Source organism: Macaca mulatta, chromosome 10 (genome assembly GCF_049350105.2).
Source record: "Macaca mulatta isolate MMU2019108-1 chromosome 10, T2T-MMU8v2.0, whole genome shotgun sequence".
Classification (NCBI taxonomy): domain Eukaryota; kingdom Metazoa; phylum Chordata; class Mammalia; order Primates; family Cercopithecidae; genus Macaca; species Macaca mulatta.
The window spans coordinates 27465833-27489388 of record NC_133415.1 but is presented as its reverse complement, the minus strand read 5'-3'; the positions used below and the strand labels follow the sequence as shown (position 1 = coordinate 27489388).

Here is a 23556-nt window from a genome sequence, read left to right as displayed (position 1 = left end):
ATTAAGTTAAATGAAATCAGCTAGGCAGAGAAAGACAAACACTGTTATCTCATTTCAGCCATGTGGAAACTAAAAGAAAGAACCTAATCGAAGGTGAAGGTACAATAGTGGTTATCGGAGGCAGTGGGGAGGAGAGGGAATGGGCAGTCATTGGTAACAGGTGCAGAGCTGCGGTTCAGGGCAGGAGTGAATTCTGCTGATGCGCTCCACAGCAGGGTGACTGGTGGTACCAATATGGCAGCCTCTGTTTTAATATAGCCAGAAAGAAGGACACTGAAGGTTCACGACACATAGAAATCAAAACTAGACACGGGAACAGACACGACAAACACCCTGATTCCATCATTCCTCAGTGTATACAAGAAAAGATCCCACCGTGCCCCCTAATCTTGGACATGTATTACAAAACAAATTTTAAAACTGGAAATAAGCAATACTAACATACACACAGAACCATCAAAGTCCCTGAAGATCCAAAGCAGTTCCCAGAAATATAAATACGGCTGGAGGCCTCGCTCTTACCAATGTCAAATTACATTGAAAAGCTATAGTTATCTAAACAACACGGGAGAGTCAGAAAAATAGAACCATCTGCCGATGGACACAATTAGGCAGCCAAGAAATGAACCTGAATGTATAAGTCAACACATTTCTCAAAAGAGCCCCCAAAACACAAAATGGAAAATGGCTAGTCAATTCAGTAAATGATTTTGAGAAAACTAGAAATCCACATACAAAAGAATGAAATAAATTCTTTGTGTTCCACGCCACACAAAAATCCCATTCAAAATTTTTTCAAAATCCAAACAAGACATATACAAGTATAAACCTTCCACGAGAAAACTTAGGGTGAGCATTACTTTCTGGAAACCTGAACCTACGTGCATGTGCAAACAGAAAAGATGCAAATAGGAAAGAAGATGAAAGAAACACAGAAGGAAAACACTCACTGCCACAGGAATGAATCCCAAATTAATTTTTCTCTTGATTGGACAAAAAATCATTTCCAACAAAAGGAAAAGTAAACGCGTCAGAACACAAAAAAACTGAAGCGCTTCTTCACGGGAATTTTTTTAAATGAAGCAAAACAGCAGGCCTCCTACAAACTGGGAGAAAACGATAAGTAATCACATATCTGAGGGAGGTTCATATTGAATATTCACCAGAAACAAAGACTACTAACGAAAACACACACACACACACACACACACACACACACACAGAGCAGCCAAAATTGGGCAAAGAAACTTAATGGTCACTTTCGGTAAGGACACATGAAACTAACAGGTAAAAGAGTGGGTTCTCCACATCACTGTCCCCTAAAATACCTCAGATAACACTGGAGCCCTACCTGTCACCACACAAAAATTAACTCAAGATGAACGAAAGAGTTCAATGGAAGACCTCAAACTACAAAAATCCTACAAGAAAACCTGGAAAATAATCTTCTCCACATGGGCTTTCCCAAAGCATTTACACGGCTCAGCCTCCAAAAGCAATTCAAGAAGCAGCGAAATGCACAAGTTGGATCAGAAGATCCACAGAACTGGGGCACAGAAAAGAAACTGCCAGCAGAATAAACACACAACCACATGATGGGAGAAAGTGCTCCCACGCTATGCATCTGAACAACTGCTAACAGCCAAAATCTACAACAAGGACCTTAAGTCAGTCTAGACACATACACAAAAATCCAATTTTAAAAATGAGACCCTGTCTCAAAAAAACAAAAAAAAGATAGGTGGAAAAAACACCACCACAGAACAAACCCAAATAATGTAAATGGAAGGGAACACAAACGAAAATGGAAAATAATCAAAGAGCTCTTCCTGCTGAGGGACAGTGGCAGGTAAGTGGCCAAGGGGCACGAGGCTGGACATGTCAAGCTGGCTGCCCCAGACATGACTCCCTGTGACCCTGGATTCCTCTCCCCTGACCTGAGTCTCCAGAAGCCACAAGCGCCCTCCCCCAGAACCCTCAAACTTGCTGGGCTCACATCAAGCACCTGGCCTGGGTTTTCCCTGCCCACATCAACCCTCACCTGCCAATGTCTCTTCCTAAGGGAGCTTCCCCCAGCCCCCCTCCCAAGCTCATGGAGCTCAGCTCTGGGGATTACAGCAGCCCACAGTGACCCTGGGACTGTCTCTGTGGGACTCTTGGATGCCACTCACCACTGAGCTCAGACAGCAGGAGAGCAGAAGCTTGGACAGGGCCTTCCCAGCAACGGAGAGCCAGGGGAGGGTGCTCTGGATGATCTGGTCCCCACAGCTCCTCCAGAGGCGGATGCCCTTGCCAGTGTGGGCACTGGGCCTGCTCTGTCCAACTGCTCTGCCCACCCTGGTGGGACATGGAGCCTGGAGTTCTTGGCTGGGTAGATGCGTAAGAGGATGAGGGGTGCTCTTCCCAGCCTGTGCGGCAGGCACCAGGGCTGAGGGCAGTACTGTCCAGTCTGCCTCTATCCCTCAGCCAGGTGAGGGAGGAGCAGAGGGAAACCCCCAGATTCTTCAGATCCCGCCTGCTTGGCCTTTGGAGCAGGCTAGAGGTGGGACCTGGGGCCTCATCCTCTAAGCGCTGACTGCAGACTGACTCTGCCATAACATGGCAGCATCCTCTCTCTTCTCTCAGCAGTCACTCCTCCAACATTGGCGGGGCCTTGTCTTGGCGCAGAGCTCACTCAGGTCCATCTCCTGCAGCCTCTCTCATGGTTGCCAGATGTGGTCCCCATCCTGGCCCTTGAGAGGGTCCACTGCGCAGTTGAATGCAGGCTCCGGGCCCAAGGAATGGAATTCAGAGGAAATGGTTTGTGCACACAGGATCTTGAGAGATGTGGGTCTGTCCCTGCCTGGGGACTACATCGTGGAAGGCCTCAACTGGGGGAGAAGGGACCCAGAGATGCACCTGCCTTCTTCCTCAGCTTGCAGCTCTCCAAGTCCCATCTGTGCTTAGCCCACAAGAAGCAGAGGTGCAGACATACCCCAGCTCAGGTGGTTACAGGCCAGTAGGTGCCAGAGAGGCCAGTTGGGAGGCTGGGACAGTGACAGCCAAGGATGGGCAGTGGCTAGGACAGGAGCCTGGAACCTGGGCGGCCTCTCGACATCTCCATCCCTCCTCGTCCTCATTTTGGAGGACAGAGGGGCTAAGGTAGGAAGAAGGTACTGAGGGCCCAAAAGGAAAGTAAGGTGCAGAGGCCAGGCTTGGGTGACGGGAACTGGCAGCTGTCTCAGCTGTTTTGGAAACATGGGAACTGGTTTACCAGTCCTAAAGTGAGGGATGCTGGCCTCATGCCCTCAGGCCAGGACCCTGCAGTGTGTGTGGCCAGATTCAGATGGCATGTGGCCTCTGCTGGCACTGTCTGGGGACAAGAGAAAAGAGTACTGGAGAGTGGACATGGGAAGATTCTGTTTAATTCAAGAAAAGGGAACTTTCACAAGCGCCCTTGCTGCCCTCCCAGGCCTGCCAGGACGGCTCACAGCTCCAGGTGGGCACCCCAAGCATCTCAAAGCCACAGAACAGCCACAGCAATGTCCCCTGGAAGCAGCACCACCTGCCACTTGCTTTGGCTGTGACCTGCATCTCGGGCCTGCTCTCTGTGCATCTTGGATGGAAAACAGTTGGGAAAGAGGCCACGCTCTCCTCCCGGCAGTGTGGCCCAGTGGGAACTGCATTAGCGAGGCACTCACCAGCTGCCCGACCTGCTCAGGAAGAGCAGGGGCCACACGCCTGATCAAAGGCCTCTCCCCAACCCCTCTTCTCCCTTGGAGACCAGGACCCCGGAGTCGCTCTCTGGACATCTGGCCAATAACCCTGTGGACCCCAGAGCTTCTTTCAGACAGTGCGGCGGCGCCTGTCGATCTCCACGCCTTCTCTGCTGCTTCCCTGCTTGACTTCAGCCTCACAGCACATGGGGTGTGACCGGCATGAAGGGCAGGAAAAGGTCACCCCCTGCCTGAAGGTGAGGAGGAGGTCCCTAGGCAGGTGTATGTCTGCAGCACGGAGAGACCAGTGCTCACCAGGCCTGCTGCTCAGCATACTCAGGGGTCTGGGGGATGGGTTCATGGAGTCGGTTTGTGGAACAAATGGGGCCTTCTCGTGGCGGGGGATGGGGAGCCACCCTGGGCCTGGCCTTCGGTCTGGTGGAGATAAACACCTCAGGCTGTGCAGTACCTGGCCCTCAGTCTGTCAGAGAGGAATACCTCAGGCTGTGCAGCAGCTTCAGCGTCATCCAACACCACACTGCCCTGGCAACACCTGCCCACAGTGGCTTGGAGAAAATGTCCGTGTCAGCCCCTGCGCTATGGGCCAGCGTCTGCCTGAGACAGGACTCCTGGGAGGGGCTGGCCATATGTCCCTTCTAAGTTGCTCTCAGCTCCCTAATGTGCCATTGGGTGCTCTCAGGAGAAATGTTTCCAGGACAGGTTCTTCTACACAAAATGGGTTACCTCCTGGGCCTGGAGTGACAACATAGACAAGGAGGCTTTTGGACACCAAGGCAGGGTCACTGTGCACACATCTCACCAATGAAAATCCTCATTAGAAAATGCATCAGCCTTCCCTGGGGACTCAACTGTCTCTAGGGAGGGCCTCATCTCTATCTTCCACTCCCCTCTCCCCATGATACAAGAAATAGAAGCAACAGCATAAAAAAATGAAGAGGAAGAAGAAAATGATAAGAAAAAAACCAAACTGGAAAAAAGAGAACAGGCAAGGGAATCAAGAAGCCTATTACACATTTTGTCCCCTCCCCGATACATGAAATTTTAAAAAGTCCGACTATCCCAACAAAAAACAAGCAAAAAGATACACAAATAGTCACACCCAAGCTTTAATAAAGACACAATGGTGCCACTCACGCCTGGTTCAGGTCCCAGCAGGAGGAGGGCACCCCCCAGATTCTGCAGGAGAAGCGGGGAGGACTTCTCCTTCCCCTGGCTGCGCCTGCACGGCTGCCACAGAGGCCCACTGTACAGCACTCACAGCTTCCTCCCCAGGCCAGGCCAGGAAGGCCAGTCCTGCAGGCCTCCTAGCTGCCTTCCCAGCCCCCAGACTTGCTGCTGCTGCTGCCACCACGAGCGCCGATGTCAACAGAGCCACTGCTGCTGTTGCCCTCAACGCACTGGCCCATCCTACAAGGTTATTACCTGGCCACTGCCACAGCCTTGCTCTTGCCCTGGCGGCAGCCAGCCACCCTTCTACTGTTCCCTCAGCTCCATCTGCAGTCTCCATCGCGGCTACCAAACACAGCGAGGCGCTGTGGTGCTACAAGGCCCAGCCTCCAGCGTGTGACAAGCGGCTACTCCTCCTGGCATGGAGCAAATGGGCAGGCAATGCCAGAAAAGCCTATAACAGGATACAGAGTGGTAGCATTAGAGCCTCACCTTCTCATGCAGGCCACTGGGTTGCAGGAGCCAGTTTCAGCCAAGGAACTCACACGAATCCTCTCAAGTCCAGCCTCTCCTTTTGGCCCATATTGGCCAGGAACTGGGGCCTGGCGTGGGGACTGGAGACACCACAGTGCCCGGGCTTCCCACTCCACAGGAACCACTGGGCCCACCCTAGCTGCGCTTCTCGGAAAGCAGGAGCAGCAGACACTCAACCCCAGTCAGCCCTCCCCACCCAAGTGCTGCTTCCCCTTCCTCATCCCTCCACTCACAGGGCCCTGTCACCCTGTGGTGTCTGTTACTGTGTGCCTGGGGGTCCCAGTTGGTCTGCGGAACACATACACTGTGCCCCAGCCACACATAGCCGTCTAGAATCTGGAGTTGGGGAGAGAAAGACCACTCTTCTGACCATCGCTGTCACTGCCACCTCCGCCACCTGCCACCAGAGTGGCAGTGGAGACCCCAATGGTGCCCCTAACCTGCCGCTGGCAGTATAGCCCCTGGATAGCACCCCCAACACCCTGCTCCCCAATGCCAGCACTGTAGCACCTATTGGCAATTGCAACCCGCCCGTCTCGGACAATGCAGCACCCGATGGTACCCACAACCCGCCCCCTGCTGAGCGCAGTATAGTCCGGGATATTGCCCCCAACCAGATCCCTGGCGCGGACGGTGATGCCCCGATATGACACCCAAAACACCTCCCACTGCGGGCAGTGCAACCTCGGATAGTGCCCGAAGCTGCTCCCCACCAGGAGCAGCAGCCCGGGACAGTGCCCCCAACCCACTCCCTTTCTGAGGCAGTGCACGTACGATAGCACCCCAAACTCTCTCCCCACCTCAGGCACTGCAGCCACAGATAATGTACCCAACCCACCCCCCTGGCTCAGGCAGTGTACCCCCGATAGGGCACCCAACCCGCCCCCGTCACAGCCAATGCGGCCCCAGACAGCATACCCACCTGCTCCCTGCCATAGCACCCAACCTATCCCCCCAGCCACAGGCAGTGTATCTGGCCTTCAATATTGCCCCCAACCAGCACCCTCCCCCCCACTCTCCACGGGCAGTCCGCCCCAACAGCATTCCCAACAAACCCCGTTACCTCTGCCTCACTCTAGCCCCCAAACAGCACCCTCAACATCCCTCTCCCTGCCACCAACAGTGACCCCAACCCGTCCCCCACCACCACCATTGCAGCCCCAGACAGTGTCCCCAACACACTCCGAGCTATGGGCAGTGCAGCCCTCGATAGTTAGCGCCCCCATCCAGCTCCCAGACGCAGGCAACGATGCCCTGGATATCACACCCCCTGCCCACTGCAGGCAGCGAAGCACCCAATAGCGCCCCCAACCGGGCACCTCACCTCTGGCAGTGTTGCACCCCATGGCGCACCCAACTCATCCCCCACCAGAGCATTGCAGCACTCCATAGTTCCCCAACTCGCCCCCACTCGGCCATGGGCAGTATATCCCCAAATAGCTCCCCCAAACCTACCCACTGCGGCAGTACTGCCACAACCCACCCCCAGCCACGTGCAGCGCAACCCCGGATAGCGCCCCCAACCCACTCCCCTCTGTAGGCAGTGGATGCCCCAGATAGCACACCCAACCAGCCCCCCAACACGGGCAGTAATGCCCTGGATAGGACCCCCACCCCCACCCCATGGGGTCCCTGGAACCCTAGACCCTGTCCCCGACTCCTGGGGAAATTCTTGCCACTTTGGGGCACCCCCGTTTGCAGAGACACGCCCCCTGGAGGGAAGCCAGGGACTCCACGAACCCCCCACCCCCAGCTCGGGTTCAGGAGCTGCGGGGCAGGCACTGACCTCCGTCATGGGAACCCAGCCTCTTCTTCGGCCTCGCCACTTTTTCTCCGCAGCCTGCCTCAACCTCTCCCTGGAACCCTGGGCGCCTGACCCCGTTCCCCGGGAACTTCCTGACGCCTTGAGGTGCCCCCGGAGGGATAGACACACACCCTGGATGGGAGCCAGGGACTTCAAGACCCCTCCGGGTCGGGTGCGGGGGCTGCAGGGAAGAAATTTGATTTCCGTCCAGGGACCCCAACCTCTTCTTCTACCTCGCTGCTTTTCTTCCACGACCCGCCCCAACCTCCCCCTGGAACCCTGGACGCCTGTCTCTGTCCCCCGAGGGACTTCTTGTCACTTTGGGGTGCCCCCTGGAGGAGAGACACGCACCCTGAGTGAGAACCAGGGACTCCAAGAGCCGTAGGCCACGGGGGCTGCGGGAAAAGCACTGACTTCCGTCTGGGGACCCCAGCCTTTTCTTCAGCCTCGCCACTTTTTTTCCGCGGCCTGCCTCAACCTCTCCCTAGAATCTTGGGCGCCTGTCCCTGTTCCCCGAGAATCTTCCTGTCACTTTGAGGTGCTCCGTGGGGAGAGACACTCACCATAGGTGGAAACCAGGGACTCCATGACGCGCCCGGGTCAGGAGCGGGGGCTACCAAGAAGGCACTGACCTCCGCCGTGGGAACCCAGCCACTGCTTCGGTTTCGCCGCTTTTTTCCGCCGCCTACCTCAACCTCCCTCCGGAACCCTGGGCACCTGTCCCCATCCCCCGGGGAACTTCTTGATGCTTTGGGGTGCCCCCGTGGGGAGATACACGCACCCTGGATGGAATCCAGGGACTCCACAACCCCCCAGATTCAGGCGAGGGGTCGCCCCAGAAGGCACTGATGTCTGCTGTGGGAACCCAGTCTTTTCTTTGGCCTCGCCGCTTTTTTCCGCGACCTGCCTCCACCTCCCCCTGGAACCCTGGGTGCCTGTCCCTGTCCCCCGGGAGACTTCTTGCCGCTTTGGGGTGTCCCCGTGGGAAGAGACACGCACCCCGGGTGAGAGCCAGGGACTCCACAACCCCCCAACACACAGCCCGGGTCGGGCGCGGGGTTTACCGGGAAAGCACTGACAGTACATCCTAGGATAATGAATCTATTCCGCCAGCCTTTCACCATTCTGGCTGTGCTGTATCCTCCCTCACCGCCAGGAACCGCACAAGCGAGGCGAGTCAACTCAAACTCCAGCTTCCAATATACGCGGATACTGCCTCCCCCTTCCTCTCCTCTAAACGAGGAATGGAGCAGCTACGGGTGCCGATGCAGAAAAACCTGTAATCGCAAGTCTCCCCACTTGGCATCCCTTATATATAAGGTTTAATGCAAATATAGTTCCTGGACTACATGTTCTGATTGGATGAGGGAAACCTCTAGGCCTATTCTGATTGGACTTTGTCATCATGTTCTGATTGGTTAGTATAAGACTTCCTCTTATCCAATCAGAACGTGAAAACAAAGCCCAATCAAAATAGACCTACCGCTTTTGCGCTCATCCAATGACATCATGTAGTACAAGAACCTCTCTAATATAACTTCAGTAAGGGGCAATCGTGTCCGTCTGTGCCCTACTGCGTTTGCAAGCCCGTGTGTTCCGCGCCCGGCCTAGAAAAGGAGGCGTCACCGGTGGTATGGTGGAGGCTTGAGTCTGCAGCAGCGTCGCTCGTCGCGCTGCCATTGGTCGCGGTGAGGGAGAATACTGCGCAGCCAGTGTGGTAGAAAGGTGGTAGAGTAGGTGAGCTATCCCAGGCTGCACTGCCTGCGGCGGCGGAGTGAGGGGCTGGACGGGCGGGGACTGGTTGGATGCAGTATCAAGAGCTACACTGCCCAAGGCGAAGGGTGGATTGGGGCGCCATCTTGGGCTAGACCACCTGTGGTGGGGAGCATGTTAGGGGCAGTATTGGGTGTTGCACTGGCCTCGGTGGGGGAGGTTTGGGTGCGTTATCCCGGGCGTCATTTCCCACAGTGGCGGGGGCGGGGGGGGGGCTTGTTGGGGACGCTATCTGTGACTGCACTCGTCACCATGGGGCAGGGGTTGGGGGCGCTATCTGGGCCCTCAGTGCCCATGACGGGGAACTTGTTGGGTGTGATATATAAGGCGTCATTGCCCGTGGCTGGGGGTTGGTTGGGGGCGCTATCCATGGCCTGTACTGCCCACAGCCAGGAGCGTGTTGTGGGCGTTACGGGGGGGGGACTGCCAGTGGCGGGGGTGGAGGGATGGGTTTGGTGCTGTGGCGGGTGGTGGGGGGGCTGCATTGCCCGGAAGGGAGTGGTTGGGTGCACTCTCCGGAGGGGCTCTGCCGGTGGTGAGTGGCAGATTGGGTGCACTATAGGGGCTACACTGCCACGGCGAGAGGGATGCTGGTGAGAGGGGAGTTGGCGGCGCTATCCTGGGCTACACCGCCGGTGGCGGGGGGGCGTGTTAGGGGCGCTATCCGGTGCTGCATTGCCTCCGGCGGGGGTCGAGGGGCGTGTGGAATGGGTTGGATACACTATTGGGGCTATACTGCCCGAGGCGGGGGTGGGATTGGGGGCGCCATCGTTTGCTGCGCCGCCGGTGGTGGGGGTCGTTTTAGGGGCAGTATTGGGTGTTGCACTGATCTTGGGGGGGGGGAGTTTTGGGTGCGTTATCCCAGGCATCATTTCCCGTAGCGGCGGGGCTTGCTGGGGGCTCTATCGATACATGGCTGTGCTGGTTGCGGAGGCTCACGGGTTGGGGGCGCTATGTGGGCCCTCATTACCCATGGCGGGGAACTTGTCGGGTGTGATATCCGAGGCGTCACTACCCATGGCTGGGGACTGGTTGGGGGCGCTATGCATAGGCTGCTCTGCCTACAGCAAGGAGCGTGTATGGGACATTATCGAGGGCGGACGGCCAGTGGCGGGGGTGTGGGGGCGGGTTGTATGCTATGGGAGGGGCTGCACTGCCCGGCAGGGAGTAGGCTGGGTGCGCTATCGGGTTTGCACTGCTGGCGGTGGGTGACACATAGGGTGCACTATCAGGGGCTACACTGCCCCGTTGAGAGACCTGTTGGCGGCGCCATCCTGGGCTATTCCGCTGGTGGCTGGGGGCTTGTAAGGGGAGCTATCTGGTGCTACACGGCCCGTGGCAGGGGGCGTCACTGCTAAAGGCTGTGGTCTAGTTGGGAGTGCTATCCCAGGACTCATTCTCTATGGCGTGGGGCAGGGGAATGGGGGAATGTGGGGCTGATTGGCGGCGCTGTCCGTCGCTGCACTGCCCATGGCAGGGAGCAGTTTGGGGGCGTTATCCCGAGCTGCGCTGCCCGTGGCAGGGGGCAGGTTGCAGGCGCCATTGGGTGCAGCAGTGTCCCAGGCGGGTCGAGTTAGGGACGTTCTCGGGGGCTGCAATGCTGGTGGCGGGCAGTGGAGGCGTCAGTGACAGCGGTGGCCTCCAAGAGAGGAGCGGCCCTCCTCTCTCCAGATGCCGGACTTTAGCCGGCCACATCTTCCTGTTTGTGCTTAAGTGTGGCAGGCGTACAGCGTTTCCGCGGGAATCCTGAGCACCGCAGGGGCCCCAGACCCACCGTGGTTCCCGGACCCGCGTCCTTTTTGCTCTGTGTTGTGGGGACTGCCTGGGTACCCCGGGCACGCAGTAACAAACACAGCGAGGCTACAGAGCCCTATGGATGGAGGCATCAGGGACAGGAACCGACACATGGGTGGGGCGGGCTGGCTGGGGTTGAGTTTCTGCTGCTCCTGCTTTCCGAGGAGCGCAGCCAGGGTGGGCCAAGAGGTTTCTGTGGAGTGGGAAGCTCAGTAACTGTGGTGTCTTCAGGCTCCACCCCTGTCCCCAGTTCCTGGCCAACTTGGGCCAAAAGAAGAGTCTAGGTGTGAGAGCTTTCGCTGAAACCGGCCCCTGCCAGCCATTGACCAGCATGACAAGAAGAGGCTCTAACGCTGCTACTCTTTGGATCTTTTTCTAGGATTTTCTGGCTTTCCCCGACCAGTTGCTCCGAGCCTGGAAGAGGAGTCACCTGCCGCTCGCTGGAGGGCAGACCGCGGGCACTGTGGTGCCTACGCTGGGAGGCAGCTGCGCACCATGCCACAGAAGGTCAGCCACGGGGCTGGGATTCTGCAGCCAGCCGGGATCCAGACGTGCTTCCTGGTGTGACTGAAGGAGAGTCGGGCCGTGTGTGGAGTGTGAATGCGTGTGTATTTGCAGACAGACACCAATAGGTATGGATGGTATGAGCCGGTGCTGCGATCCCGCAGAGCCATACGGCATCATGGGTTGTGCTAGGCAGGTGGAGTGACCGTCCTCAGAAACCCCCCGCGGGTAGGCACTGCACCCACTTCCACCCATAGGGTGTATGTGCATGCGTGAGTTGTTCAACCCCTATCAGAGTCTGGTGAGGGAAGCTGTCAGGGATGGAAGTCAGAGATGATGGGCTGTTTACAGGTGGCGGTGGAAGGAAAACAGTCAGGAGCCCCAGTGGATCCCGTAGCTAGGCCAGGTTTGCAGTTTTTCCCAAAAGGGCTGAAACCCCATCCACTCTTCACTCCAGCTTGTGTTTGTTGCAGGGAGAGGAGGTAGGATGGTGGAGTGCTGACTGAGAGACTTTGAGGGATCTTTGGGAGTGGGACCCGCTTCCAGCCTGATGCTCCTTTCCAAAGGCTTGGATGGATGTGGGGGTGCCAGTCCAGGACAGGCGAGTGTTCAGGAGACCTCAGGAGTCCCTGCAGACTGTTTTCTGGCTTTGCCAGCTCCAGGTACTGTGCATCTGGACCTGGGAGCTGGCTGAGGGGCACCCTTCTTTCCCCTCATTTCTTTCTGTGATTCTCCCTACATCCTTGTTAACAAACCTGAAGGGCACTTGATATGCCATCGGGGTTTGCTGGGATGTGCCCCTGTTGAGTGGCTCTCATCAGACAAGCCTCCATAGGGAATAAGAGTTGTCCTGAACCAGGTGCCAGGGCTCTGGGGTTCTTTGCATGCGTTGAGACCCTGGGGATGTCCTTCAAGCCCCATAGGCCCCAGTTTCCCATGGTACACTGCCCTCCCCATTCTTCCTGCGGCGAGGTGGGGAGTAAACTGCTGGCAGAGCTGCCTGAGGCTGGGAGGCCAGGAGTGACTCAGGGCCTGTGAGGTCTTGGGCAGTGATTTTTCAGAGGGAAGTCCCGGCACATCTTCTCGACTTGGGCAGGAGTTGGGGGAGGCTCTGTGCTCACCTCCAAGCTGTGGTGCTGGGTTTTCTGAGTCCAGGGGTGAGGTGGAGTGGGCGTCTGTTGGGTCTGGCTGTTCAGGCTTCCAGAAGGTGCCTCAGGTCCCTCTTCCCTTTCCAGATGTCGAGGAGTTGGAGAGGGATGGGACCAGGGGGCCTGCCACAGTGGGGTGGGATGGGGGACTGGAGCTGAAGAGCTACAGCAGCCACTCCTGACCCCTGTGGTTGATGTTTCTGAGCAGAGACAGATGCTAAGCTCGGGTAGTGTCGGGCAGGTCTAAGTGGGACTGCTCAGCTCAGCATGTTGAGGCGATTGGTGGGAGGTGGTCTCAGTCCCAGAGAAGAGGACCCTGCTGCTGGAGGCATGCTTGCAGCCCTTCTCACCCTCTTTCCCATGACCCTGTCTGATCAACTTTGGCTGAGCCACCATGGCTCAGAATGACGAGCCTTGAGGGAAAAGGACCTTGGCATGGTTGGGGGTGGTGACAGGGTCGCATAGTGGTTAAGCATGTAGGCTCTGCTGTCACTCAGACCTGGGTGTGAGTCCCAGCTCCAGCACCTGCTGGTCTGCCTCCATCTGCGTTCCCCTCCATGGGAGCCTGAGAGAGAGGCTTGCAGGCCGTGGCTTATTTAGGAAGTGATCTCAGGAAACAAGGGCCAGGACAGGGGATTTGAAGGAGAGGAAGGGAAAGCAACTATGTAATTATTCTCACCACTCTCCTGGGCGGTCTCTCTAGGAGCCTTAGAGATTGATAACTGCTCTGTTGGGAAGAGAAACAGAAAAGCATTTATCCGTTAGCCTGGTCCTCCGTTAGCCTGGTCCCCGCCAACAAGTCTGGCTCCGTGGACTTTGACTCCCGTGTGTACTTCCAGATTGCACATGGGTGGGGCTCTAGTGGTTTCTTGTGTGCTCTCCACACTGCAGCTTCTAAGAAGGCCCAGGATGGCCTGACATGAAGCACTCTCCCGTTGTACCGGTAAGATGCTGGTTGGAGCCTGCAGGGATCTGGTCATTGCAGAAATGGTTGGCGTGAGAGGTGGGGCCGGGAGGGCTTGAACAGCACACTGAGGTGTCTAACACTGCATGACCTCAGGCAAATTACCTGACTTCTCTGAGCCTTGGTTTCCTTAGCTGGGTGTGTTAATTGTTAACATGGTATTTTTTTTTCTTTTTTTTAGACGGGGTCTCACTCTGTCGCCTGTGCTGGAATGCAGTGATGTGATCTCGGTTCACTACAGTCTCTTTCAGTGCTTTGGTGCCTGTCCAGTAGGAAGTTCTGCCTCTTGGCTGATCTCACCCTGACATGCTGCACTTTTCTGGGTATGTTTTGTGTTTTTGCTTCTCTATTTGTTGCAACCCTTCAGGGCTTCCAGATGGTTATAAGGGCATTCCTGTCCACCTGCTCACAATCCGAAGCAGACACAGGGTCACCCAAGGCAGGTGTGATGCCAAGGCAAGGATTCTGCTTTGGGGAAATTGGCCCTAGACAAGGTTGTGCTGAGCCCCTGGCCCTGCCCACACTCTGGTTCTGGACTTGTGGCTTGCTCTCAAGGCCAGCTTGTTTCCACTCGTTTCCCTGGTTCAGATCCATGATTACTGGTCTCCTCCTTGGACCATGCTGGGGCTGCTGGCTGGCCTCTCCCAGGCCTGGATCAGCAGATGGGAGCAGGAGTGGGCACCTGGGAGGACCTTGGCACAATCAGGGCCCTGCTGATCAGATGGCTGGCGGTGAGCAAGAGCAAGAGGAGAGACGGGGAGTGACAGGCAGCTGGGAACGTTGAGGTGTGCCTGTGCATGTGTACACATCTGTACATGGCATGCGTGTGTGGCCCCGGGTGGCTTCTTGTTGGATTGCTATGTCTGGATGTCTCTGGGTGGCTACGTGTGGTTCTCCTGAGCACGTCTGTGTGTGTGCACTGTTGGGTGCTCTAGCTTGTTCATAGGTACTTTTCTCTGGATATGTGTGCCAGCCACCTACTGAGTGCTCTTCAGGGTTCTTGAGAGTGTGCCCATCTGGATGGCAGGTGATACTTTTTCCTGCCTCCACTGAGGTTCTTTTGTGTCTTCTGCCATGCCCTGTTCTGCCGTCTCTCCAGGCTTCCTTACCCTGTTCCTTCCTCTGCCTGAGGAAGTTGCTTCTCCCCATCTGGCTGTGTGGGTGCCCACTGCCTTCTGGGCAGGGCCTGAAGAGGGACGGCATATCCAGCCTCCAGCCCCATCCCCCCGAGTCTGAGCTGAGGGTGATGGGCTCAAGCTCGGGGTTGAGGAGATGAGTCAGGGATGGCTGCAGGGGGTGGGCAGAAGTGGTGTGTGTGTCACCATGCTGCAGAGAAGTGTGTTTTCCTGCCTGCCTCCACCTGACCCGCCCTCAGTGGCTTGGGCACCAGTGCAGCTGTGAGAAGTCTCCCTTACTTAGCTGTTCTTATTCTCTTCCCAGTAGCCTTGGATGGCAGTTTCTGATGGGGAGCAGAGTGATCTCTGGGGCTCTGTGCATCCACTGGGGGACCCTGGCCTTAGGATAATTAATCTCACCAAAATCATTGGTATTTATGGAACTCTTCCCGCACCAGGCTCTGGACTACACACTTGTACATGTAATCAGCTCATTGGCTCCTCAGAACAGTCCCATTTCAGGAGATACTAGTCCGATCACATGGGTTCGAAAAGCATCCCTGGCCAGACATAGTGGCTCATGCCTGTAATCGCAGCACTTTGGGAGACTGAGGTGGGCAGATCACGTGAGGTCAGGAGTTCGAGACCAGCCTGGCCAACATGGTGAAACCTCATCTCTACTAAAAATACTAAAAATTAGCCAGGCATGGTCACAGGCACTTGTAATCCCAGCTACTCGGGAGGCTGAGGCAGGAGTATCGCTTGAACCCAGAAAGCAGAGGTTGCGGTGAGCCGAGAAAATCGCGTTGCACTCCAGCCTGGGTGACAAAGCGAGACTCCCTCTCAAAAAAAAATAAAAAGTTAAAGCATCACCATTTTATGAGGAAGTTTTCACATTTTATGAGGACCTATAGGCTCAGAGAAACTGGGTTACTTCTACAAGGTCTCACAGCTAATAAGTGAAGGAGCCAGGTTCTGAACCCAGACCTGTTCCTCTGCTGTTCCCTCCACTCTTCACAAAGCCGTGTCCATGTCATCTTGGCATTCTCCCTCTCAGAAAGGCCATCCCACATCACCCCTTTTACATAGCATTCCCTAGTCATCTGGTCCCATTTGGATCAGATCACTCAATTGTGAATACCCCGCATAAAGGTAGTCCTCTGTTATCCTCTACTTCCTAACCGCCTCTTCCCCACCTAGAGCAGGGATCTGTCTGTCTTGCTCACTAAAATATTTTTAGGACTAGCAAACAGCTTGGAACACAGTAGGGATACAATAAACATTTGATGAATGAATGAATTGATGAATGAAGAGAGGTCTGACTCCAGAGCTAAGGTTGAAATTCCTCCTCTGTACTGTCTATCATACAGCAGGGACCATTGCAGAGTGGCAGGAGCTGAGGCTCTGGAGCCAGCTTGCTTGGTTCAAATTCTGGCCCTGCTAGTGTTCTGGTTATCTAATGCTGCTTAATAAACCACCAAAAGCCTACGGCTTAAAACAATGGTGACATTGATTTTGCCCATGAATCTGCAACGTGGGCAGGGTTCAGTGGGAATAACGCTTCTCCACTCAGCATTGTCTGGAGTGGTTCAAAGTCTGGGGGCTGAAGTCATCTGAAGGCTAAGTTGTCACACATCTGGTGTTTGTTGCTGGCTGTTGGCTTTGGGTCCGTTCCTCTGCACATGGGCGTCTCTATATGCTGTCTCCAACTGCTAGATTGGGCTTTCTCCAGCATGGTGGCTGAGCTAAGGGACAAGCATGCCCAGAAAGAGAGCCAGGTGGAAGCTATTTCATTTTATTTTATTTTATTTAGCCATGGAGTCTCACTGTGTCACCCAGGCTGGAGTGCAATGGCGCGATCTTGGCTCACCGCAACCTCTGCCTCCTGAGTTCAAGCGATTCTCCCACCTCGGCCTCCCAAGTAGCTGGGATTACAGGCACCCACCACCACCCCTGGCTAATCTGTGTATTTTAGTAGAGACGGGGTTTTGCCATATTGGCCAAGCTGGTCTTAAACTCCTGACTTCAAGTAATTGCCTGCGTTGGCCTCCCAAAGTGCTGGCATTACAGGCGTGAGCTTCCACGCCTGGCCAGCAGTTTATTCTTTTAGCAAGAGCTACACTTTTGCCCACTGATCCCCTGGCCACAGGTGAAGCTTGGGTCTCCCCAACTGACAGGATCTATCCCCAGATCCCCACCTGCTGTCATGTAATCCAGGAGGCATCTTACTGTGCAGAGCCCTGCTGAGGGTGGGGCCTGTAATGAGGAGAGGAAGGGGAACTTGAATGGAAAAGGCCTTTTCTGTCCCAGTTTATTATCTCATTCCAGGTCAGCCCTGCTCCCTTCAGGGGGTCCGGGACAAGTGTTGCTGATGGAGATAACCACGAGGCTGGTTCTTGGGCAGAATTTCTCTGGGCCTGGGGCTGGGGTGAACCCCACCAGGACCCCCATCTTTATCCGGGGAAAATCAGGATAGTGAACCCTGAACATGCTGTGTTTGAGCTGAGTGAACTGTCCGCCTCTCCCCATCCCTGCCTCCTGCTTCCACCTGAGTCACTGTTTATCTGCCTGAGGCATCAGCCCCCTGCCTCGCTTGCTAGCCTCGAGGAAGAATCTCAGGGTTTGCTCCTTGTGGCCCAGGTTGGGGCTGCTCCTGAGCAGGGCGTTGGGAGGGGGCCTGGGAAAAATCTGGGGGTTTGCTTGAGCCCAGCCTGGCAGTATCTTCCATCTACCGCAGCCCTCATTTATTGCCTGCTCTGCTGTGAGCCTTCCCTGAAGGAATGGCAGAAGGGCTCAAAGGGAAGCTCTGGTTTTGAATTCCGCTGTCAGCTTCCAACTCTGTGACCTTGGACAAGTCTCTTAACCTCTCTGAGGCTTCAGTTACTCGCCAGGAGGGAGACCATGGTATGGTAAGAATGAAAAGAAATAAAAAGTATGACACTTTTTTTTGGAGACCGAGTCTTGCTCTATTGCCCAAGCTGGAGTGAAGTGGTGCAGTCTCAGCTCACTGCAACCTCTGCCTTCTGGGTTCAAGCGATTCTCCTGCGTCTGCCTCAGCCTCCTGAGTAGCTGGGATTACAGGCGCCCACCACCACGCCTGGCTAATTTTTGCATTTTTAGTAGAGACCGGGTTGTACCATGTTAGCCAGGCTGGTCTCAAACTCCTGACCTCAGGCAATCTACCCGCCTCAGCTTCCCAAAATGCTGGGATTACAGGCGTGAGCCACCGTGTCTGGTTTTTTTATTTTTATTTTTTTGAGACAGAGTTTTGCTCTTGTCGCCCAGGCTAGACAGTGCAATGGTGTGATCTCGGCTCACTGCAACCTCCACCTCCTGGGTTCAAGCAATTCTTCAGCCTCAGCCTCCCAAGTAGCTGGGATTAGAGGTGCCCACCACCATGTCCAGTTAAGTTTTGTATTTTTAGTAGAGACGGGATTTCGCCATGTTGGTCAGGCAGGTTTTGAACTCCCGACCTCGTGATCCGCCTGCCTCAGCCTCCCAGAGTGCTGGGATTACAGGCATGAGCCACCACGCCCTGCCTGAAGTTACTCTTCACAGATGAAAAACCTGAGGTGGAGGAAGTTTAAGCAGTTTCCCCGCAGCTACACTTAATGTCAGAACTGGGGCTGGAATCCGTGTGTTCTGACACCAGGTGCTGGTTGCTTATCTGTTCAACAAGGAGGATTTCCCCCTTCCCTCGACCCCTTTTGCCAGAGGGCAACATGGCTGTGTCATCCTAGATATAAGCCCAAGAAAGATGCTCCCTTTCATCCTCGCACCACCCAAGCTTGCCCGCATAGAGCGTGAATGCCCGCCTTGTGGCCTGTCCTGTGAGGTGCCAGGTGCCCTACCTTAGTAGGGGAGGGCTGGAGTGACCCAGCTGCATAGGTGTGGGCGAAGAGTTGGCTCTGTGAGCTCCTTTAGTGAGAAGCGCCTTCAGACAGCCCCCAGCGTCCAAGTCTTTCTCTTTTTTTTTTTAAGTTTTATTATTTTTTTTATTTTTTGAGACAGAGTCTCACTCTGTCGCCTAGGCTGGAGTGCAGTGGCACGATCTCTGCTCACTGCAACCTCTGCCTCCCAGGTTCAAGCTGTTCTCCATCCTCAGCCTCCTGAGTAATTGGCATTTGCAGGCACCTGCCACCACACCAGGCTAGTTTTTGTAGTTTTTAGTGGAAGACAGGGTTTCCATGTCTTCCAGGCTGGTCTCGAACTCCTGACCTCAGGTGATCCTCCTGCCTTGGCATCCGAAAATGTTGGGATTCCAGACATGAACCACCACCCCCGGCCTCTCCGTCATTCTTTGTCTTCATGTGATTTATGAAGGAAACAGAAACCAATCTAAGTCTCCCCTTGGAAGAATAGTAGACTGAAGCCTCAAAAGAGTAGGTGGCCTGCCCCCAGTGACTTAGAGGTGGAGCTGAGATGAGAGCCGAGCTCCAGGGGATTAGTACTGGGGCCGGATGGGTACTGTCTGGAGCGGGAAGGATCTGGGTCAGACCACCTAGCGCCTGCTGCTCTCAAGACATCTGTTTTCTGAGCTTCCTGTAACTCCCTTATCCCCCTGCCTGGGAAAGGAGCTTGTCTCATCTTCAGCTCTCTCTGGTGGCTGTGAGGCCTGAGCTGCCCAAGCAGAGGAAACTACATTGTCCCTTCCTCCTGTCCTGCCCAGGGGAACACAGTGGAGGGGCTGCTGCTGACAGGAGCCTGAACTGCCGCCGCCTCCGAGCCCAGCCAGCTTTCTTGGCTCTGCCTGCCTCAAAAGCCCATAGAGGCCGGGCACCGTGACTCACTCCTGTAATCCCAGCACTTTGGGAGACTGAGGCGGGCAGATCACTTGAGGTCAGGAGTTCGAGACCAGCCTAGCCAACCTGTTGAAACCCCGTCTCTACTAAAAATACAAAAATTAGCCAGGTCTGGTGGTGAGTGCCTGTAATCCCAGCTACTCTGGAGGCTGAGGTAGGAGAATCACTTGAACCTGGGAGGCGGAGGTTGCAGTGAGCAGGGATCGTGCCACTTCAGCCTGGATGACAGATCAAGACTCTGTCTCTAAAAAAGAAAGAAAAACAGTTCATCAAACTGGGTGGATTTCCTAGGGTTGGGACTCTGGCTGGGACTTACCCCTAGGCCGGCCCCCCAGGAACACCTACAGCCCTTGTGACCTGTGACCCACAGCAGGCTCTGGGAAGCATTTCGAGTCTCAGAGAGAAGGAGCCCTTCCAGCCAGGTGTTGGGGGGACCTGGGTACTTGCTCTTTCCCTCTTCATTATTCTCTCCCCTGTGATGAGCTGAACTTTGCTTTAGCACCTCAGTTTTCCCTTCTGTAACATGGACACTGATGAACTGTGTATTTCCGTAGGTTCCAGAATTAGTGGGGCCAATAATCATCAAGCTGGGTTAATTTGGTTGGATTCCTTCACTTCCCTGAGGCTCAGTGTTCCTATCTGTAAAATGGGATAATAGGGCACCTTCTCAGAGGGGGTTGTGAGGCTGAAAAGCTAAGTGGTTCTGTCCGTGCTGGCCCACTGGAGACTCGCAGATGCAGGTGCTGCCCTAGCTCTCCTGTGCCCACAGCTTATCCTCCTGTCACCACTGGCTGCCTGGCTGCTGAGTCAGTGGAGCTGTGGGAGGAACCTGGGCTGTGCTTGGTGGGGCCAGGAGGGCTGGGCCTGCCTCACAGAGTGCTTCCCTTTTCTTTTTCTTTTCTCTGAGACTTTTGCTCTTGTGGCCCAGGCTTGAGTGCAATGTCACTGTCTTGGTTCACTGCAGCCTTTGCCTCCCGGGTTCAAATGATTCTCCTGTCTCAACTTCCCCAGGAGCTGGGATTACAGGCATCCACCACCCCACCCAGCTAATTTTTGTATTTTTGGTAGAGAAGGGATTTCGCTATGTTGGCCAGGCTGGTCTCCAACTCCTGACCTCAGGTGATCTGCCTGCCTCGGCCTCCCAAAGTGCTGGGATTACAGGCGTGAGCCACCATGCCTGGCTGCTTCCCTTGTCTCTTGAGTGACAATCCTTTCCAGAGCGCCTGCAGTCCCCTCGCTGTGCACTGCACATGGAAGAGGAACCAAGGGGTCTGAGCAGGGACGTCAGGAAGCTGAGCGGTACTGAAGCAGGGGCAGAAAGCGTCCTTGGCGGTAATGATAGCAGCCGCCTTGGCGGCGTTCGAGTTCTGTGCTGAGTGTTTCCGTTCGCTGATGACCTCTTGAGTGGGTAGCAGCCTCCCCAAATCATAGAAGAGAAAGGCGAGGCCTGGAGAGGTTAGGTAACTTGCCCGAGGTCACTGGGCCCCAAGGAAGGAGAGGAAGAAGGGTGGGAAAGGCCCTAGGATGGCTCTCACCTCCGCCCAGGACTCACGAAGTGCCATGAAAAGCCATCTGGGAGAGTCCCTTCCCTCTTTCCAGCCCTCACTGTGAGGGTGCGTGGGGCAGTGGACCCTTCTGGTTTCTCCAATATTCCTGGAACCAGTGGCATCAAAGAAGACCAGGCTGCTGTGGGTTCTGCACCCCTGCCTGCTGAGGCAGCCAGGCCAGTCCTACTCCTTGGCCAGGTGTCTGAATCAGTGCTGGTTGTGGCTGTCAAGGAGCACAACCCCAGGTGGGAGAAACCAGCCTCAGAGTGGCAGCAGCGGAGACCTTGAAATGCACCCCTTCCCTCGTCTCTAGTCTGCCATTCAGATGTCCGGGCCCGGGCCCAAGTCTCTCCAGGCTCTGGGAACACTTGGTCCAGATGTTCATGTCTGGGCATTTACCTGGGTATCTCCATAGACTGGGAGGCCCCAGATGAGAGCATCCGTCACCTTTGCCTTTCTGTAGAACACAAGCGATGGCCAGCTTTCACATGTGGTCAGTGTAGGTGGTGGATGTGCCAAGTGTGATGTGACTGTCACCCCACTTCTCTGTCATGCATGAAAATGCATCAGAGTGTACTCCAAAGATGGGCCTGTCGTTGACTCCCTCTAATTGATCTTTTAAAAAGTAAGTGGGTTACAACAGGAATTTTTGCAACCCATGCTACACCAGGCATGAAGCTATACCAGGCATGAAGCATACCAGGCATGAAGCTATACCATGCTATACCAGGCATGAAGCAGAGTTACTAAGATGTGTAGAGTGATAAGAGTGTTCTTTTGGTGCTGTTTGGAGACATCTAGTTCAATCTCACAAGCATTTATTGAGGGAGGGTCTGCTTGTAAATATAATATTTGTAACTTGGAAGTGTACCAGTTACAGGGTAGAGTGAAAAGCTGGGGACATGGGCCAGTGCTGAGATTGGGACCCCAGTGGGGTCTCTGGGTGATATCTGGGAAGGCGTTATTGGGATGATGGCTTGGGATAGTGTGTAGCACTGTGTTTCTAGTTTTATTGTTTAAAATTCCTTTGATGGCAAGAAACAAAAACCCAGTGTCATCTGGTTAAGCAAAAGATGGAATTTATGGGAAAGAAAGCGGGGTGCCCCAGGGAGCCCAAGGGGAGGAAGCAGAGCTGGAGCTCAGGAGCAGTTGAACCAGGAACTGGAAACCCATTGCCATCAAAATCCCAGCGAGCTTCTTCTCAGACATTGATAAGCTGATCCTGAGATTCACATAGAAGTTCAAAGATAATCCTGAAAAAGAAGAACAAAGTTGGTGGACTCATTTTTCTGATTTCAAGATGTACTATGGCCACTCATGGTGGCTAATGCATATAATCCCAGCAATTTGGGAGGCTGAGGCAGGCAGATCATTTGAGGTCAGGAGTTTGTGACCAGCCTGGCCAACATGGTGAAAACCTGACTCTACTAAAAATATAAAAATTAGTCAGGCATGGTGGTGCATGCCTGTAGTCCCAGCTACTTGGGAGGCTGAGGTAGGAGAATCGCTTGAACCCAGGAGGTAGAGGTTGCAGTGAGCTGAGATGTTGCTATTATACTGCAGCCTGGGTGACAGAGTGAGACTCAGGCTCAAAAAAAAAAAAAAAAAAAAAAAAAAAGAAAAGTATTGCAAAGCTATGGTAATTAAGACAGTGTGGTACTGACATGAAGATGGACAGACAGATTGATCCAGTAGAATTCAGTGTTCAGAAATAAGCCCTTGCATTTCGGGTGAATTAATGAGGCAGCCAAGTCCCCACCGTTGGGGCTCCTGAGTCACCAAGATGCATCCTCCCTCTCCTCTACTGGGTGAGGCATCTCTCCTTCTACAGCAGCTCACTGCATTCACCGCCGCGTAGCAGATACTCCTGGGCTGCAGCCCATGCTCTCTAGTTGCCTTGGCTCCCTCCCCAGGGACCTGATGTCCTTGACGCCTCCCCAGGCGTCCCTGAGGCATGCAGCTCTGACGATGGGGGTGTGACCTCACCATTATTAAGCATTGACAGTGTGTTAAGGTTTCATTGCACTGTTTTCCTGAGGCTTTGTAACCGCCTCAGGAAGCAGGTGCCATTACCCCGCATTTTACAGATGAGAAAATGGAGACCTGGAGAGTTTAGGAAACTCCTTCAAGGTCTTCAGTGAGGAAGTCATGGAGTTGGGATTCGAATCTGGGTCTGTGCTTTGTGGGTGGAGCTGACTGGTTCTCAGCACCTGCCTCCTGCCCTACTTTGCCATTTTCTTTCCCTGATGTGCTCAGGGGCTGTGTATGTAGAACCTGTGGCCACACAGTGTACCTCTGCCTCCACAGCACCGTGGGTGAGAAGGCCCCTGGTTTGCTGGGGCCCATCCTCTTGCAGGAGGCCCACATTGAATGGGGTCTCTGGTGCCTGGATGAGTTGGACACTCAGAAGCAAGGATTTACTTAACCGCAGTGTGGGAGTAGAGGGGCCACGGAGCCACGCTGGAACGCTGGAGAGGAGGTGGCAACAGTACCACACAGGAGAAGGAGGCTTGCGTGTGGAATACAGCCCCCAGCTAACACATGGGCAAATTGTTAACCTCTCTGGGTCAGTTTCTGTGAAACGGAGGGGTGGATTAGCGTCCAGCCTGCTCTCTTCTAGCTTTGACATTCTAGGAATTTGCGTACGTAGCTTGGGTCCTTTTGTGTTTTTCTCAGGACCTTGTTGAT

General features: G+C 54.8%; 1 pseudogene across 1 annotated transcript in view; it reads left to right on the top strand.

Moving 5' to 3' along the window:
- The window catches only part of LOC100424995 (beta-glucuronidase-like), a 433296-nt pseudogene that overhangs the window by 362260 nt on the left and 47480 nt on the right, over window positions 1-23556 (top strand). The window lies entirely within an intron of this gene.